General features: G+C 42.0%; 1 protein-coding gene across 13 annotated transcripts in view; it reads left to right on the forward strand.

The window, feature by feature from the left end:
- The window catches only part of DLG2 (discs large MAGUK scaffold protein 2), a 1,097,443-nt gene that overhangs the window by 187,151 nt on the left and 892,545 nt on the right, over positions 1 to 17,747 (forward strand). The gene's annotated exons all lie outside the window — the stretch shown is intronic.

The raw sequence follows: 17,747 nt of genomic DNA on the forward strand, positions 1-17,747 counted from the left end.
CTTTACAGGAAACGCATCCCTACAATATAAACTTATTGAGGCTGATTGAAGCCGCCACTTCAGCTTTGATCTTGTTAAGGTCTTAACAATTGTACTCAGAAGCTGCAAATGTTCCAGGGCCAGGGGGCTCTAACGCAGGGATGAGCGAAATAAGTAACATCTGTTATATCTATTAAAATTCACAAACTAATGTTGTATGTGGGTCTCCTTGGCTGGGCCTGCATTCTCTAAAAGCCTGAAATAAGTGTCAAAGCCACATCCGTTTCTGGAATATGTAGACCAAACGATGTGTAGGCTGCAAATTGATTTTTTTCCCCTGGTTATCATTTAAGCAGAAATTGGGAAGCTACATTAAAGACAAATGAGTATAATTACATGGTGAAGCTGTGCACAACAGTACAGTAGAATAAGGGTGTGACCTGAAAAGCATAATCCTTCTGCTGCTCAGTTATGGATGACTTAGTATTTCATTATATTCCTTCATTTTTAACCTTCCAGGCTCTGCTTCTACTTGTGTGGCATCCATGCATTGGTGCATAGAGGTATTAGATTACATTGTGCTTCTTTTCATTTGTAATACAGTGGTGCCTCACAAGACGAAAGTGATTCGTTCTGCGAGTAGCACTGTCTTGCGAAATTTTCGTCTTGCGAAAAGCGGTTTCCCATAGGAATGCATTGCAATGCATTCCTATGGGAACCTGGCAAGACGAATGAATTATTTTCGTCTTGCGAGGCATTGGTCTTGGGGAAAAAATTGTCTTGCAAAGCATGGCCATAGAAGAAGCCGTCTTGCGAGGCACTACAGTGATTGCAAAAATTGTTCGTCATGCAGGTTTTTCGTCCCGCGAGGTGTTCGTTTTGCGAGGCACCACTGTGCTTGGAAATACAGCTATGTGCTGCAGCGTGAAATGCTGCTATGCCTGCTATCTCTTCTATTAAAAGACTGAGAATTCTGTTTAATAGGCATTTGCACACTTTTTAAAATGTCTTTACATTCAGAATGGAATTAACTGGATGGCCAGAATCCTACCAGTAAGTTATACTTTTGTGATTGCAGTGGCATAACTTGCAGCAGCGGATTGCTGTTGATTGAGGAGTTGCTGCCCGTATCCCTTGCTGCATGCTGGTTGTGGGTATGGAAGCATTATGAGAGAGACAGCTAGCGATTCTGTAACTCGTAACAATTTGCTCCTGCGGTTGAGCCAGTGGACTTACAGCAGTATATCTAGCTGAGAGAATTTTGGCCAAAACAAGAAGTCAAAAGGCAGAAGAAACTGAAAATGATGGATGTATCCATCCAGGCCCACATCTGGGTGCTTAATTCATAAACGTGAGGGTTGAAACATCCATGTATCCAACCATGTTAGTATTAATTTAGAGTTGCCCTTTCTCTTTCTTCTGAGAAACTTATAGACTTTCCTTACAGCCAGCTGTTTGGTTATATATTTTATGGGCTACCTGTCGAGCTACTAAGAAGCAGGTTAAAGCCGCTCTTCTGCTCTGTGCCCTGCTTAAGTTTCCACCTGGCAAATTCAGAATGGCTGAAATAAGTCGTAAAAGCAAAGTTACAAAGTCAAGCAAAATATCCTCTAGCAGATCACTCAGGTATTTGGAAGTTAATGCCCCCCCCCAGTGCAATGTACTTGGAAACAAACCAGTAAAAATCCTTGTAAAAAGGTGTAATGTGGTTATTTTCACAGTTCTATGTTCTACAATTCAAAGTTTCTGAAGGCTTTTCAAAGGTAATAATAATAACTATATGCTATCAAGTGTGTTCTGACACATGGCAGCCTTTTAAAGGATTTTCTAGGTAGAGAATACCCTGATTTACCCTTCCCAGGGGGCGCCCTGGGACTGTGCAGCTTGCCCAAGGCCACCCAGGCTGGCTTTTCTCCCAGAAGGCACAGTGGGGGAATCAAACTCCCCACGTCTGGCTCCCCAGCCAGAGACCTAAACCACTGAGCTATCCTGCAAGTTAAAAGAAACTAAAGCATTGGCAATGTCATGCATTTGCTTCAGTTCTGGAATTAATATTCATACTTCTGATAATAATAATGTGCCATCAAGTCAATTCAAGTCAATTCTAACACGACAACCCTTTTCATAGTTTTCTAGGCACCGAGGGCTCACAAGTGGTTGACCATTCCCTTCTTCTGAGGGCACTCTGGAACTATGCAGCTTGCCCAAGGCCACACAGGCTTGAAAAGTACTGTAGTATTGTTATCCACGCATATAGTGCAGATTGAAGGATGAGGCTTAAAAGGTAAAAAGGAAAAGGTTCCCCTTGACATTTAGTCCAGTCGTGCCCGACTCTAGGGCGCAGTGCTCATCCCCGTCTCAAGCCGTAGAGCCAGAGATTGTCCAAAGACAGTTTCCGTGGTCACGTGGCCAGCACGATTAGTCACAGAATGCTGTTACCTTCCCACCAAGGTGGTACCTACTTATCGACTCACATTTTTACATGCTTTCGAATGGCTAGGTTGGCAGGAGCTGGGACAAGCGACAGGAGCTCCCTCCGCCACATGGATTTGATTTTACGATGGCTGGTCTTCTGACCTTGGAGCACAGAAGCTTCTGTGGTTTAACCAGCAGCGCCACCACGTCCCTTAAAAAGACTTGCCTAAATTGACCCAGTGCTGAAATGCAGGCCAGCACAGCTAGTGGGGGAGGCTTCTGGGAGTTTTAGTCCAAGTACTCCTGGGGACCCGAGGTTGGGAACCTCTGACGTAGTGAGTTCTGGTCATTTCTTTGTGGATAGGGAGGGACTTCACACTTGGATCTTCTTGACTAGTAGCTCAGTCTCTTATCCCTTATAGAAAATTTTTGCAAAATTTTAAGTATGCCCTAAGTTAGGTTTCTCCTGCCAGCCTAGCCATTCGAAAGGATGTAAAAATGCATGTAGATAAATAGGTACCACCTCGGTGGGAATGTCACGGCGTTCCATGTCTAGTTGCGCTGGCCACGTGACCACAGAAACTATCTACGGATAAACGCTAGCTCTATGCTAGCTTGGAAACAGGGATGAGCACCGCCCACTAGAGTCGGACATGACTGGACTAAATGTCAAGGGGAACCTTTACCTTTACCTAAGTTACGTTAGTAAAGGGGGGGAATGGAATTTACTTAGCAGTTTAAAAACCATCATGGCTGTCATCGCAAGATGAAGAAGAGAAACAGATATAAATTCAGGATGGAATTCGGAAATAAGGGCTCTCATGACGATTTTGCTTAATCAGGCGAGAGTTTTCCTGTTACATTTGTGCAATCCCATTTGGGTCCCAAAGTACACATGTGGGACCTGTGCCTCAGCTGCTGCATGTGGGCACAGCTCCGTGCGCCGATTTGAACAGGCATAAAAAGAACATCTCCCCGGAAGAAACCTCAGATGGTATTTAGTTTAGCGTATTTTTCCACTAGCACTTTTTCTTACTTTCTTACTCTATGAATTTCATTTATGACCTGCCTTTCTTGCAGTATGAGACCCCAGGGTGTTTTTCCAAAACAACTCAACATTGTAGATAAATGTCCAAACCTAACAAACTATAATATGAAAATGCTATGATTAAACACATAGTGTCCATACAAATATATGGGGCATCAACTGTGGAGTCAGCCATGATGATCTGGTCATGTGCAACCAGACACACACGTATGCATTTGGAGTTCAGCCCATGTAAATATTGAATAGGATAAGGTAAAGGTTTCCCTTGACATTGAGTCCAGTCGTGTCCGACTCTAGGGCGCGGTTGTCATCCCTGTTTCCAAGCCATAGAGCCAGCATTTGTCCAAAGAGAGTTTCCGTGGTCACGTGGCCAGCGCGACTAGACATGGGACGCCGTGACCTTCCCACCGAGGTGGTACCTATTTATTTACTCACATTTTCACATGCTTTCAAACTGCTAGGTTGGCAGGAGCTGGGACAAGCGATGGGAGCTCACTCCGCCACATGGATTCGATCTTACGACGGCTGGTCTTCTGACCCTGCAGCCCAGAGGCTTCTGAGGTTTAACTCGCAATGCCACCACGCCCTTTTGAATAGGATACTGGCCGGTAATACTTAAAAAGATCACTAAGATGCACAGTTTAAAACTCTTAAAAAACAAATTAGGAAGAAGTGAAAAAGTGAAGTCCCTCACATTAAAGTCTCAGCAGTCTGTTTGGTTTGGATGATGGATGGATCTGCCAGTTTTTTCTCCTCTTTGATGTTTTTCAACCACAGTTTCTTCCACTCTGATTTATGAAGACCTGAGCAAGTCTCGGTAGGCTCATATCAAAACTGAATCAAATTCTCAACCACTTTCTCCAACATATTTCTATCGGTATACCCCTTGTCAACAGGGAGAAGAGTGTGATGTAGCTCTCTGTCATACAGATGTTAAAGAAGAACAGAGTTGTGGGATTTAAAAAAATATGGCAACACTAACCCAATATTACAAACATGATGGAATAGACAAGAATTCAAACCCAGGCATTAATAATGTGAAGCTGTTGATGTGATGCTGCTGTTAGAAGTGGGGGGAAAGTCTTTGATGTGGGCGAGTCTGTTTTATTTTTATTTTCCTTTCTTTACTGCCATCTGAAGACAACAGCCATTATTCTGTTGAGTAACTACACTAGTGGAGTTATATGGAATGTACAATTTGTGTTGTTGTTTTTTTGCAGCGTTGCATGCTGTCTCTAGTAGGTGTTTCTGGGCCTGGGTGACCATCTAGCAGTAAGCAATAGTTACTGGATTCAAAGAGAGTCCCACCTCTCTTTTTGTGCCTCTTTCCCTCTCTTTTGTGCGTTGCTGAAAGCAATCAAGTTTGTAAGTGTGCTGTTTGATGTGTTCAACTGTAAGTAATGAGCTCTTTTTCCTTCTAATGTTTCAGAGTGAATTATTGAGATAGTGAACATTAGATGATGAGAAAGGGGCACATTACTCTGGGGAACATAAAGCTATTCTGTTCTGTGAATCCCTGCATTTCTGCTGTACAGCTAGAGGAATTTAACCAAACATTCAAAACTCTGCACCAATTGGCCCACTTTGTTTTACTGAAATATACGGGTGTTTGTACCTATTGCTGCCAATCTAGAACTTGGAACAGAAACCTCTGTGGATGAACATGAGGTTCAGTGTTAAATTCTCATAAAATTGTAGTAGTTGTTAGTTGATTTGTTTCAGAGTCCGTGAATATGAATGCACATATCTGCAAAATCTTTTACATAAAAAAAGAGAGAAACTTTCAAGAAACCTTAGGGAAATTCTGAAGAGTGTCTATACACTCTGCATGTGGAGCATGTTGTAATTATACCTTGTCAGAAGCCCCTGTCCTCCTTCTTCAGTCCTGAAAAAAATATGGTAATTGCCCCTTTCTCCCATGTAGTTAATTTTAAATTTCTGCAGGAATTAAGCTTGCTAAATCTCTTCATTCCCCCTCCTGTTGGTCTCTATGGTAGCAGTAAGAATAGATTGCTTTGATCCTCATTTCGAAGTGGCACCTCGTTTCTTCCAAGCATTGACCTTGTTTAGTGCGAATGAATTTCCGATAAAATTCCATTAACTTATCACTCGTTGATCTTGGAGAGATGTCTTTAGGGGGGCAGCTTTAGCTCTGAAAGACAAAAAGGTGATTTGTTTTATAAAAATCAATGAAAAGCGCCGTAAACTAAGGGAGAGAACCTGCAATTAACTGCTTGGTCAGACCCCGTTAGGGCTTTAATGCTGTTTAGCATTGGAGTGGAGCATCATATAAGTTCGAAAATGAGAAAGGGGCACATGAATAGGTGGACGTCTGCTCCTGAATTTAATGAGTGTTGCGATGTGCAGCTGCCATGTTTGGTGTACATAGTAAGGGTGTCGCTGCTCGGCTGGATGCAATTGAGCCCAATGCAGTCCTTCTTTGTGACAAGCTTCTTGTCAGCCCCAGATCAGGGCAGAGTTTGGAAGCATGGCTTCTTCTGAAATACAGCCCCCATGATCCTCTGGCCAGCATGATCGGTGGAAGAATATGGAAGCTGTAGCCCCAGACAATAGCTTCTACAAACGTTGGATGGGATTTGATGATATGGTAGTCCAGACGACTGGAGTGTGCCACAGTGGGTTGTGAACAGTCCAGACGTGCCGTGATGGAGCTGTTGAGTCTTTCTTCGTGTCCACGTTTTTCAATCTAATAACCCTCATGCATTCTAGCTCATGTAAGGAGGAATTGGCTGGATAGCTCAGTGGTCTAAGGACCTGGCTATAGAGCCAAAGGTTGGGAGTTTGATTCCTCGCTGTGCCTCCTGCAAGTAGAGCCAGCCTGGGTGGCTTTGGGCAAGCTGCACAAGTCTCAGGGTTGCCCCCAGAAGAAGTGAACGGGAAATCACTTCTGGGTATTGTCTGCCTGGAAAACCCCGAAAAGGGCCAACTTGATGTCTCTCTCTCTCTCTGGCTCAAGAGGGGACTTTTTCTGCTGTCTAATAAAGTGGTGCCTCACTTGACGATGTTAATTCGTTCAAGCGAAATCGTTTTGCAGTTGTAATTGCGATTGCAAAAACCTCATCGTAAAGCGATTTCCTCATTAAGTGAGGCAATCGTTAAGCAGGGCACGACTGTATAGCATACATCCCTTGGACCTCTAGAAGTTGGCCATGCCTGCTTTCAATCATGAAGTAAATTGAGAGACAAGATAGCAGAGGTTTTTCCTAGCTGTTCCCTCCCTGGATCCTTTGCACAGCCTTTCCCATCTTTGGCATGTGACATCTTTGTGATCTTACTGACTTCCACTGATATGATGTGCCATCAAATCAGTTCTCAGGTACAGTTGAGTGAGCTACTGGAGGAGGGGTTTTACCATTACCGAATCCCAGTGAGTTTCCATAACAGAGTGGGAACTTGAACTAAAGTCTTCTGAGTCTTGTTCTGACACCAGAGGACAGCTTTGCAGATACCCTGGACCACCAGACTAACAAGTGAGTCCTAGAGCAAATCTGTATTATGTGAATTATCTCTGCAGGGAGTAAATTATCTCTGGGAGCAAAAATGCTGAAACTGAGGCTGTCCTGTTTTGGGCACATCATGAGAAGGCAGAGTTCTCTGGGAAAGACAATAAGGCTGCCAGAGGAATGCATTCTGCAACATGAGCCAGTGGTTTGGTAGGATTCAGACACAGATTGGTTATCTGAACAAGAATAATGTGGTTGGTACCAGTCCTAAAAAGCACACCTACAGTGAAGAAGACCTTGGTGCATCAGGCTCATTCTGCCTACAGAAGTGTGCCAGGGCTGGCCCAAAATATGATGCTACAAAATATGACGGACAAGAGGTCATCAAATTAACTTGCACATAGTTTGAAGCCACATGAAATAGAGTGTAGCTAAATAATGCTGAAGTATTCTTTAAAAAAACATAGGGCCGTGGTGGCGCTGTGGGTTAAACCGCAGAAGCCTCTGTGCTGCAGAGTCAGAAGACCAGCCGTCGTAGGATCGAATCCACGGGACAGAGGGAGCTCCTGTCGCTTGTCCCAGCTCCTGCCAACCTAGCCGTTTGAAAGCATGTAAAAATGCGACTAGATAAATAGGTACCACCACAGTGGGAAGGTAACAGCATTCTGTGTCTAATCACGCTGGCCACGTGACCACGGAAACTGTCTTCAGACAAAACGCTGGTTCTACAGCTTGGAGACGGGGATGAGCACTGCCCCCTAGAGTCAGACATGACTCGAGTAAATGTCAAGGGGAACATTTACCTATTCTTAAAAATGCACTGGCTGTATAGCTCAACCTAGGTGTTCCAGAGGCTAGGTGTTTCTTTCCCCCTATGCTTCCTTGAGAAAGGAGCCACCCTCAATGGCCTTCGGCAAGCTACACAGTCCCAGAGTGCCGCAATCATTTCTGGCCATGCTGTCTATGATTCATTTTGAGAAAGTGATCTTACTGGGAATATAATTCATAAATGCATTTCAGACCCACCAGCTGGAATCCTATTATGAAACAGCAAACAGGATGCCTTTGCTGTCTTATTAATTTGTGGCACTTTGCTTCTGAGATTTACACGGACTGCATTATGCTGACGGACATAACTAATAGGATTTTGGCTTATATTTTATCAGGCATGGGGAGGTATAACCAAACCTTACAGCTGCTGTCTTTTATCTTCTTTACCTCTTGGATCGCACCAGAAAACTCCACTAGAACATTTACATGCTTGTTTATTTGTTTACTACTGGGAAAAAAGCAGAGACATCACATTGCCAACAAAAGTCCGAATAGTCGAAGCTATGGTTTTTCCTGTTGTGATGTATGGAAGTGAGAGCTGGACCATAAAGAAAGCTGACCGCTGAAGAATTGATGCCTTTGAATTGTGGTGCTGGAGGAGGCTCTTGAGAGTCCCCTGGACTGCAAGGAGAACAAACCTATCAATTCTAAAGGAAATCAACCCTGAGTGCTCACTGGAAGGACAGATCCTGAAGCTGAGGCTCCAGTACTTTGGCCATCTCATAAGAAGAGAGGAAGCCCTGGAAAAGACCCTGATGTTGGGAAAGTGTGAAGGCAAGAGGAGAAGGAGACGACAGAGGATGAGATGGTTGGACAGTGTCACCGAAGCAACTAACATGAGTCTGACCCAACTCCGGGAGGCAGGGGAAGACAGGAGGGCCTGGCGTGCTCTGGTCCATGGGGTCATGAAGAGTCAGACACGACTAAACGATTGAACGAAACGGGGGGGGGGGGGAAATCCTCTAAATTCTTGTATTCAAGGCACCCAGAACAATGTGGAAAAACACTCAGTGGTTATTGTGACATGCGTCTGAGCTACAGTGACTCTGAATTAGTGACTCCTGGAAGGTCCCATCATTCAAGCCCTGGTCAGGTCTTGCAAAACAAAAGCCATGTCATTTTTGACTGAGTCAACCTGTCTCGTGTTCAGCCTTCCTCATCTCTCACGGCCTTCACCTTTCTGCAAGTGTTTTTTAAATTCTCTATTCCATTGGGTCTTGCTATTTTATGATATGCTCAAAGTATATTTCAGTCATTTTAGCCAGCAGAGAGAATTGAGGGTTGATATGATCTACCACCCATTATGTTGTTTTTCTGGCAGTCCGGGTCTCTCCCAAACACACCTTTGAAATAAATTGATTTCTTTTCTTTACCCGTTTTCGCCATTGTCCAGCTTTAACCTCTACACCTAGTAATTCAAAATACTATATTAGATCTCTAGTGACATATCCTTACACTTAAGAATCTTCTCTTGTTCCTTCATAGCTGCCCTTCTTCTTTCTGGGCTACAGTTTCCATTTTGTTTTATGTCCAAACCAAATTGTTGTGGTGGTGGTGGTTGCTGTTGCTGTGTGCTTTCAAGTTGCTCATGGTGACCCTATGAATGAGCCATCTCCAAAATGGTCTGTCCGCATCCTCCATGCTCAGCTCTTCGAAACTCAAGTCTGTGTTTCCTTTAGCGAATCAGTCCGTCTCATATTTGGTCTTCCTCTTTTCCTGAGCCCTTCTACCTTTCCTAGCATTAAGGACTTTTCCAAAGAAACGTGCCTTCTCAAGATGTTCCCAAAGCAGGGCAGCCTAGTTTCAATATTTTTGCCTTCAGAGATAATTCAGGCTTGGTTTAATCTGGGACTCTTTTTTTTTTTTTGTCTTTCTGGAAGTCCAGCACATATAAACCAAGGTATATAAAATCTTTAACAGTTTTTATTTCTCCCTTGTCAATATTAAAGTTACATAAGTCTTGTGTAGTCATGCTTTTTGACTTCTCAATGTGCAACTTAATCTTGCAATCCTGATTTTGCTCCCTTTTAACTTTCACCAGTAGTCATTTTAAGAGATTGCTGCTTTCTGTTTCTTCCACCGACTTTCTTTCCTCTTTCCTCTGGATCTCATCCAGTTTTCTGTATGATCCGTTGTGCATATAAATTGAACAGATAGAGAGATAAAATGCACCCTTGTATGACACTTCTGTGAACTAGAAACCATTCAATTTTCTCACTCCTTGCATGGTGTTAAGGTATCTTTCCCAATCATTCCCCCCACCCCAGAAAAGGTTTTATTCATTAAAATAGCTAATAGAATGTTTTGTGGACTTCTTCATGGGTAGTAAAGTATTCATGATTATAAAGATCACAGATAACCTGTTCTACTTTTGACAAAAAATTAATCTAATTTTTATTCTTCCTTTCCTCTCCAGCCTCTCGTTTCTTTACCTAATGGTCCTGTCAGTTATACAGCTAGTACCATGTTGTCACTTCATTAAATTAGAATTAAAATGATACATTTCATCTCCTTGGATCACCTGTATTTTGGGCTCCCTGCTGACTCACTCTCCAAGGGCAGTCCCATGCAAAGTGCATTGGGGTCATACAGGACATTGTGCGTGCATATATAAATATGTACATCATTACTGTGGCAAATAGGGCTTGTAAGCATGGGGAGATCCTGATGAACTCACCTGCGAAGGTACAGTTGCCTGCAACATGCCGTTGATCTGTTTTCAATCTCAAACCAAGATTGGGCTTTGTGTGTGTGCTTGAATAGAGGGATGTGGTTAAACCGCAGAAGCCTCTGTGCTGCAAGATCAGAAGACCAGCAGTCATGAGATTGAATCCACACGACGGAGTGAGCTCCCATCGCTCGTCCCAGCTTCTGCCAACCTAGCCGTTTGAAAGCATGTAAAAATGCGAGTAGATAAATAGGTACCACCACAGTGGGAAGGTAACAGCATTCTGTGTCTAATCACACTGGCCACGTGACCACGGAAACTGTCTTCGGACAAAACGCTGGCTCCACAGCTTGGAAATGGGGATGAGCACCGCCCCCTAGAGTCGGACACGACTGGACTAAATGTCAAGGGGAACCTTTACCAAGTGTGCTTGAATGGACTTTGGAAGTAGGACTGGAATCCAGCAGAATGAGGTAGCTGACCTGGGCAGACTACGATTTTTTCTTTTGTAATTCCCCCTCCGTATATGAGAGCCAGTGTGATGTAGTGGTTATAAAGATTGGATTACTGTGCCTCAGAAAGCATTCCACCTGAAGTACCAGAGAGCAGTTGCCAGCTAGTAGTGGCCAGTTCTGGCAAATACACCCTGGACATGCATATAAATCTGTATTTCTGGAGGGGTTTATTTAGTATTTTCAGACAGTGGATAAGTGAATCAGTGGATACTGATCTCATGTATAGGGAGGGCCTACCCTGTTTCCTTGAAAATAAGACCTAACCTGAAAATAAGCCCTAGTATGATTTTTCAGGATGCTTGTAATAGAAGCCCTACCCCCAAAATAAGCCTCAGTTAAGTAAAATTCCACCCTCCACCCTTGTGCAGCAACCAGAAGATGATGATGTACAGTATTTGAATAAATGTAGATTGTTGTACATGAAAAAATAAAACATCCCCTGAACATAAGCCCTAATGTATTTTTTGGAGCAAAAATTAATATAAGACCCTGTCTTATTTTCAGGGAAACACGTTATTGTACTGGGCCATAGGTACTAACAGTCTGGCAGTATATGTTTCTGTGTTGCTCGACTGAAACTCTCAGTTAGTCTTGCCTCTGAATACAAAACGGTCTCGTCTCTGCTTAGATTCTGAAGTCACATGAGATCAGGTGTGATTAGAATGATGTGATGGTGTACCTGGACAGTGGCAGTTCTAGGTAAAAAAAAATTGAGAACAGAGGGAGTGTGGAGGTTGAAATACATGTATTTCACTGGTGGAAATCCTGTTTGTGCACAATGCGAACGACATCATCATCAGTGACAGATTTCTGCCGATTAAAGGCTTCCTCTGGAGATGGTGGGGAGCACATGACTTTGTCGCATTGTGCATGAGTGCCATGCACCCTGAAATCACTAAAAGAAACTTTTAATCAGTATCGGTGTGCTACTGCTGATGTCATCGTTCCCTTTGGGCACATGGAGCTGCACAGCAGGATTTCAGCCATTGTGTCTGGACACGATGCCCTCCCGGTAGCACAAAGTTGACCCATAAATGACTTTGTAGTGACCAATCAAGAGTGTGAATCATTTGTGCAAAGAAGCAAATTATTCATACTCTTGATCAATCCTTGCAAGGTCAATTAGGATACAGAATCAAATCAAGGATTTGGCCCCAAAAGAGCCAGGAAAACGAAGTTAATTTTTAAAAGTTGCATTACAATTTAATTTTTTTTAAAAGTTGCTTTCAAAAAGTTAGCATAGTCCAGAAAGCAACTTTTTCAAACCCTGGACTGAAGTCATCTGACAGCATGTAGGTTCTATTTATTAAGACGCAAGAATTATAATAAAATCTTATAATTGTCAAGAACTATGTTACAATGTTGACTTCTTAGTACATGTGATTTCTGTTGTGCTTCAATTCTGCTGCATAATTCTCTTGCTGTGTTCACCCATGCCATTTCAGGAAGTAATAACTCCTTCACATAATAAGCTAAATGGTTTCCCTAGCCTTTTCTAAACAGCATGTTCACAGCTCTTGTTTAATAGCACCACGCTCCTTTTCCCAGGTTATTTTTTAAAGCAGCTTTGCAGGTTTAGATATGAAATGCAGGGACTAGCGGCGAGCAACATGAAAGCACTAAATTGAGAATGGAGCCAAACCAAGCAAAACGAGTTTCCAGAGAGAAAAATGTAAACGTTTGCATTTGGGGTGGAGAAAATCGGATCCAGAAATCTAAGCTGAGTGACAGCTGGCTTGGCAGGAGTATGTGTGAATATGACCTGAGGACCCCAGAGACCACAAGCTAAACACAAGGCAACATTGTGATGCAGTAGCAGGGGGGGAAAAAGAAGCAAATGCAGTACTAGGATGCACGAACAAATGTATAATGTCTAGATCAAGAAAAGATTATTGTTTTATTTCGCTTTGGTCAGACCTCACCCGGAACCCTTGGGATACCTCCCAGTATTACAGTTGTGTGATTTTATATAGTGTTCACACATTTCAGCTTGTGACAAATGTATTGCTAGTATTCATGGGGGAATGAGCCAGTGCTTACTTGATCTGCTGGTCTGCAATTTTAAAGTACTTGCGTCTAGGCTGGGTATTGCGCATGTTGTGAAAGCTTAAATCAATCGCACAGCGGAGAGAGTTGGCACATTATGATACAAACAACTGCTGTTGACCCTCGATTTGAACTGTACATAAAACAAGTGCAATTTTCCTTATACCCAATATTAAGAACAGTATGCTTAGGTGTGGAGGATGCCTACTTGCTCTCTCCTCGTTCCTAACGCTATATTCATTCTGATGGTTAAATTACTTGAATGACTACCTTGAAGTGTATGAGCAAGCCCATGTTTCAGTATAATCTTTGGAGGCCCTCTTCACTGCTGCTCCTACCACATAGGGATAAAGTTGTCACATGCAACTGAGACGTGCGTTGCAGTCCAAGAAGCTGTTGCATATAACTGAGCTGTGCTTTGAAAGAATAAGAATTTAAAAATCCCTTGCCCTTCGTCAGAATGCAGTCCCTAACCTTCTCCGAATTGGTGTTTAGCCCCAGGGCTGGAAAAAGCTCCCAACTCCTTACATATATGAATAATCAAAGAATTCTAAGCCAAGGAATTTTTTCTTTCATCTGAGAACAAGCACTAGGATACTCCCAATCCTCCTATAGAATAATCGACTAGTGGTTACCTAGGAGCCACCGGAGTTAGGCATATGGATAAAATTCTGTCGGATGGCCATCCCCAAGGTTGCTAAGCCACATTGTTGTTGTAGTGAGGGCATACCCTCCTAGCAAGATGCGGCTGTATCTGAGAGCTGTGGCTACCCATTCTTCCTCTTTCTCATAGTGATAGAGAGCTAACTTCAAAGCCTTTCTTTGACCAATCCTAATTGGCATTAGGGGACGTGGTGGCCCTGTGGGTTAAACCGCAGAAGCCTCTGTGCTGCAAGGTCAGAAGACCATCAGTCGTAAGATCGAGTCCAGGTGATGGAGTGAGCTCCCGTCGCTTGTCCCAGCTCCTGCCAACCTAGTAGTTTGAAAGCATGTGAAAATGCGAGTAGATAATTAGGTACCACCTTGGTGGGAAGGTCACAGCGTCCCATGTCTAGTCGCGCTGGCCACGTGACCACGGAAACTGTCTTCGGACAACCGCTCTATGGCTCTACGGCTTGGAGACGGGAATGAGCACCGTGCCCCAGAATCGGACACAACTGGACTAAATGTCAAGGGGAACCTTTACCTTTAACTATTGTTCTATCTGTATACTGTCAACTATCTGTGAGCTTATAAGTTTAATAAAAGAGAGTCCTCCTGGGGGTGTTGCATAGAGTCACCCATCTGGAGCACTACTGGCAGACATCCCTGTGTGTGGCTGATTTCTTTAACTTCTCTCTCTAAGACTTTTTGCTATCCTAATTATCTGGTGGTCACCTAACCTGTCAGCCTTCTCACTTCATGACTGCAACAACATTCAGTAAACCCCTTGCCATTGTGAGCTGAGGTGGTCTTGTGGTGAGACTTCAGTGCAGGGATGCTGGCATATCTTTGGTCCGAATCCCACGTCTGAATCTTTGGTCCCAAGTCTGAGTCCCTATTGAAAATAAGCTTCCCCCCCACACACACACACTTAGAAAAAAGGGATGGGAGGACAGGTTCTGATTTGTGAGCTCAATCCAAGTCATTCGGGGGGGGGACCAGTAAGTCCAACTTGACAAGAAGTCCCATGACTTGACCCCCCCCACCTCTGCTTCAATGAAGAAATTTCAAACCTTCCAGCAGGTGAGTGAGACAAGGAACTCTTTCTAGACAATGTGTACAAAATTCCTCTTAGCAAAACTAGTGTTCTCTCTATCTCCCCCCCCCCCCCCGTTTTTTCTTTGAGAAGCAAAGCTCACACCCAAGACAGGACTGGATCTGTTAATTTTGAATGTGTCTTTGGAACAAAGGAGAGACCGTTGCAGTTTTGCACAATTAGGTTCTTTAAATACCCTTTTTCTGGCCACATAGGTCTGTCTATAATATTGATTTTAGGATTTCTGCAGCCCAACCATATGCACATTTAGTGAATTCAGTGAGATGCAGGTTATTAGAAGTTGCACAAAACCTTCTCAATAGTGCCAAGAAAAAGTCTGCTCTCCTCACTGGCGAGAAGTCCAGTTCCTTGACTTCATGGGCAAAGGGGACAAGCAAAGATTTACATTTCTACTCTGACCTTTCGTCATCTCAGTAGTACCATGTGTGCCCTACAGGTCAGTAATTAGCAGTCCGAAATCTTTGTTGATCTGCTGCAAATCATAAAGGAGAGGCATATAGATCCATCTTCCACCCACTCCTGGTTTACTTGTTGAATCACTCAACAGCAGGGTTTGACCCTGCTCAAAATATTTGTATCTCTTTTCTTTGGTCATTCAGGATAATTTATGGAGTAATTAATGCACCAAAGTGAATTACATCGAGCTTTTTCAATTCATTGAACCTGAGCTTGGCCTTGATTTTTGTTAATTCCAGCTGGGCTCGAGTCTTTGGACAGATATAATTCAATCACAACAAATAGCAAGGGAAATGATCTGCTCAAAGACCTTCCCTATAGGAAGCCAGAATTTAAATTAACCCTCCTGTCTCATGGGCTCCAGATTATCACATATTATCAATTGTGAGGATAACATAACATAGGAGCTCACAGGAAGGGCATAGCTGAGTAGGAAATAATTTTATTGATATGTAATTTGCATTTTTGTTCCCAACAGATTTTCTTCTTAGAAAGCTAAGTTGGGTATACTTACAACTGAGATGTAATGGTTCAGAGTGGAGACGTTGGTGCTGAGAAGGGAGCATTGCCTCTGGGTGAAGTCTGAGAGAATGATTGGAAAATTAATTTTAAAGAGAATGAATGTAAGGGTGTGCTAAAGCCTCTTATAACCACGAGATTCAGGCTATCATTGCTCAGTAATGGATATTTAAAAATATAAATGTTCAAGTTCTCCAGAACTCTTATTCAAGATTAGAGTATTAAAACAAATAAAAAGGAGAGTGAGGACTGAAAAATGTATTTGGATTAGAAAATCCGAATGTCTCGCCAGATGTTATGGCTGCTGTTCTTGTAGACAGACATTGTTGTCCAGTGGAAATGGCAGATTCAGGAAACAAATATTGAAAATTGTTGGTTTACTTCCTCTTCCCACTTTTTATAATGATATCTTATTAATATCTATATACTTAACTGTTTTTGGCTTTTAAATATGGCATTTTAATGATCTAAAACTGCTTTGGGTACTTTTTAAAGGCAGGGTAAAAATATTTTAAATATACTATTACTATTACTATTACTATTACTATTACTATTACTACTACTATTACTATTACTATTACTATTACTATTACTATTATTATTATTATGATGCCATATGGTTTTCAGCCATGGTCTCTTTATGCCAAGGAGAAACTAAGCATTCTGTATCACACTGTTCCTGGCTGAAGACAGTGCTTGTGCGGTACATTTCGTTGGGTGTAAAGAAATGATACCATCTCCAGGAGAAGAGGCCTGGGCTGCGATATCAGTTGAAGAGAGAAAGGAAAAGATGCAGGAGGAAGACATTGTGTGATGAGAGGTCCCAGTTAATATCCTTATGAATGATTTTAGCATATTATTACACCAATTAAAAATTATAATTTTCCAAGCTTGCAAAATATACCCATTAAAAATAACTTTCCAGGCTTTAATAATAATAATAATAATAATAATAATAATAATAATAATAATAATAATAATAATAATAATAATAATAATAATAATAATAATAATAATAATTTTATTTATTTATTTATTTATTTATTTATTTATTTATTTATTTATTTATTTATACATACCCCGCCTATCTGGACTACCAGACCACTCTAGGCGGCTTCCGAAATAAAATAAAAATAAAATACAATAGAAATACAAAAATGTGCATAAACATGGAATAACAATTACAATCACAGTAAAATAAGGAAAAATAGTATAAGGAAAATTAGAAAAAGAAAATTAGAAAAATTAGGGAAAAAAATAGCTAGGTCTATTTAGGCGTCTTCCCTTCTTGGCATGACGCACATAGGGCCCCTTCTATGGGGTCAGAGAAGAAGCATGGAAGCGACAGAGCTGTTTTGATGTCATCAAACCGTGAAATTAAATTTAAGGGTTGTACTAGGTTAAAAAGTCAATTAAAGCTAAAATGGTAGTTGTATCCAGGTTAATGGAAATTTTTAAAGGTACTTAGAATTCTCAGCTGTAGTTCAAGAGAGCGCACTAGAATTGTCTCATCAGAGTACAAATCTCGGGATTCCCTAGGATAAAGGTATTTATTAAACTGCTATAACTCTTTTGATTGTAAAGAGACTTTTTAACTGTAACTGTTGCATAGTTTTGAAGTTTTGCTAAAATTCCTTTTTGCTACATAGTAGAAGTATAGAGATCCGCAGAGGAAAATAGCTACAAGTTCCCCATCCCTTTCTCATTAACTGGCTTCTTTGTCGGAGACATACAATCACTTAAAGTCTCAATAATTCACTCTGAGACATTTTAAAAAAACACACACATTTATTTAGTTGCAGTTGCTTGAAATTCCAGGTTTGAGATTGTCGCTTTCTTTACTGCACATCTACTGGCAACCAACTGAACAGAACAACAGCAAAACCACTGTCTCCAGCAGATGAAAGAGAAGGAAATAGCACTTAGCAGACAGGCAGGGCTCTCTTTGATATCAAAGGCTCTAAGGAACAATTGGTTAGTGTTAGAAGACAGTCACCCCAGACCAGAAAAGTCATTCCAAGTCACACAAACTTCAGACAGTGTGTGA

The sequence above is a fragment of the Pogona vitticeps genome, chromosome 3 (genome assembly GCF_051106095.1).
Source record: "Pogona vitticeps strain Pit_001003342236 chromosome 3, PviZW2.1, whole genome shotgun sequence".
Lineage (NCBI taxonomy): Eukaryota > Metazoa > Chordata > Lepidosauria > Squamata > Agamidae > Pogona > Pogona vitticeps.